Consider the following 2,500-nt stretch of genomic DNA (forward strand, 5'->3'; position numbering starts at 1 on the left):
CATTGCTTTCCATCTCACACACATGGAAATACACTGCTTTCACACTCACACACATGTAAATACACTGCTTTCACATCTCACACACATGTAAATACACTGCTTTCACATCTCATACACATCTCCACACACACATGTAAATACACTGCTTTCACATCTCACACACATGTAAATACACTGCTTTCACATCTCATACACATGTAAATACACTGCTTTCACATCTCATACACATCTCCACACACACATGTAAATACACTGCTTTCACATCTCGCACACATCTCCACACACACACATGAAAATACACTGACATGTCCAGTTCTATAGCAGTTAGACATGTCTTTGGCTTGGATTACAATTCCTGGTTAAATAACTATGTAAGATAATGCTAACTGCACCTAATTCCTACCTCTTGCAATGTGGGTTATACATCGGGAAATGCAAGGTGATTATTCTCTGCATTTTATTCATTCAGAAAGAAAAAAATATAAGATGGATTATTTATATCAGTGAAGAACCCTATACAGACCTTTATAACAAGAGGGTATATTAGTTACCTATTTTTTTCCCCAGCATGCTTGATTTAAATAGTACGTCAATAGTAGGGCTGGAAATCATATTTTCTAGTTGAGGAGTGGTTATGCAAATGGCTTTGGCTACCATGGCAAAATCCCTGCAGCCTCAGTTGCATCTCAGCTGAATGACCATCATTGCAAGTCTTGTTGTTGTGCTTCTCCTTATTTCCTTACATTACCTCCCTCTCCGCTCGCGCTTCTCTACCCCCCCTCCCCTCCCCCCACACCACCCCATTTCCCTCCCCCTTATCCTTATTCACCTCCTTCCATCCCCCTATCCCCCATTCTCCTCTCTATCCCTCACTCGCCCCCACCAAAACCCGACCCCTGCTCTAGTATTCCCCCTACCCACCCACACCCTCACCCGCCCCATTCATCCTTTCATCCCCCCCCCCCCCCATCGTCCTCAGCTGGCAAATTGCTTTTTCAGTCCTAGTGTTGGTATAACTGAATGGAAACTGGGGGAGGGGGGTGCTGATATTCGGGGAAAAAAAATTCTATATCAGTAGCGAATGGGAGAATTATTGTAAGTTTAGCAATTAAAACAAAGCACGTGGAAAAACAATAATTAATAAGCAGAGATCGCCTGAACTTAATCGACAAATAATGAAATGATGTGAAGAGAATGTACTGATATACAAAAAACGTAAATATAAGGAGTAACTTTACCAAAATAACATAAATGAGCCAAAGGTACATATACATATACATTCATACAATAAGTATACCTTGTAAAAAAGAAAAAAAAAGAAAAAAAAAAGTTGCTCCTTTTACTTGGCCAATCCAATAGCCTTTAGTGTGGTCATGGCTAGAATATCTTTGAGCTTACACGATACATCTCGAGATACAAAAGACTGGTAATAAAAGTGGTAATAGGTTAATAGGATAGCAAGCTTGATCACTTCTCTACTCCCTGACCCGGAGTCGAACTCCAGTATGAGTAGATAGATAAATTCTATGAAGCTAGTCTGATCCTAGTTTTAAAATCCTTTTGTTGGGTCGTGTGGTCTAGTTGGTTCAGTGCTGCACTCTCGGGTCTTTCCCGAGGGCGGCAGAGGTTCGACTCCGGGTCAGGGAGGTATGTTATACACCTACATCAATGCGGGATTGCATTATTCCATCTTATATATATATATATATATATATATATATATATATATATATATGTCAATATATGCATATATATATATATATATATACATATATATATATATATGTATGTATATATAGATATATATATATATATATATATATATATATATATATATATGTAAACATATATACATATATATTTATATAGATATGTATATATGTTTACATATATACATATATATATACATATATATGTATATATATATATATATATGTGTGTGTGTGTGTGTATTCATATATGTATATATAATAATATATATATATATATATATATATATATATATAAATATATATATATATAAATATATACATATATATAAATTATATATATATATATATATATATATATATATATATATATATATACATATATATGTACATATATATATATATATATACATATATATATATATACATTTATACATATATATATATATATATATATATATATATAATATATGTATATATGTATATATATATATATATATATATATATATATATATATATATATATATATATATATATGATATGTGTGTGTGGGGAGGAGGAAGAACATGGCCATTGAGGGTCCAGCTATGCAACTGTGGCTTGAAAGGCTTTACAGGAGAGGACTGTCAAAATCATTCCAAGTGCCTGCAACAAGCACTACATGGACCCGAAATACTAAAAGCGGCTCAATGGAACATTCTGCTGCCTGTGTCACGCAGCAGGCCAGTTATGTAACAGAAACACCTACTGATGGAACCGCAAGCAGCCGCTAAAGCAAGACTGGCCACCA

At 34.4% G+C, this 2,500-nt stretch overlaps 1 protein-coding gene across 2 annotated transcripts in view; it reads left to right on the forward strand.

Annotated features, from left to right (window-relative positions):
• LOC122259896 (lewis-type alpha-(1,3)-fucosyltransferase) overlaps window positions 1-2,500 on the forward strand; it is a 21,930-nt gene that overhangs the window by 17,640 nt on the left and 1,790 nt on the right. The window lies entirely within an intron of this gene.

This window comes from Penaeus japonicus, unplaced genomic scaffold (assembly GCF_977035675.1).
Source record: "Penaeus japonicus unplaced genomic scaffold, GWHDUDI00000001_assembly GWHDUDI00000028, whole genome shotgun sequence".
Taxonomy (NCBI): Eukaryota; Metazoa; Arthropoda; class Malacostraca; order Decapoda; family Penaeidae; genus Penaeus; species Penaeus japonicus.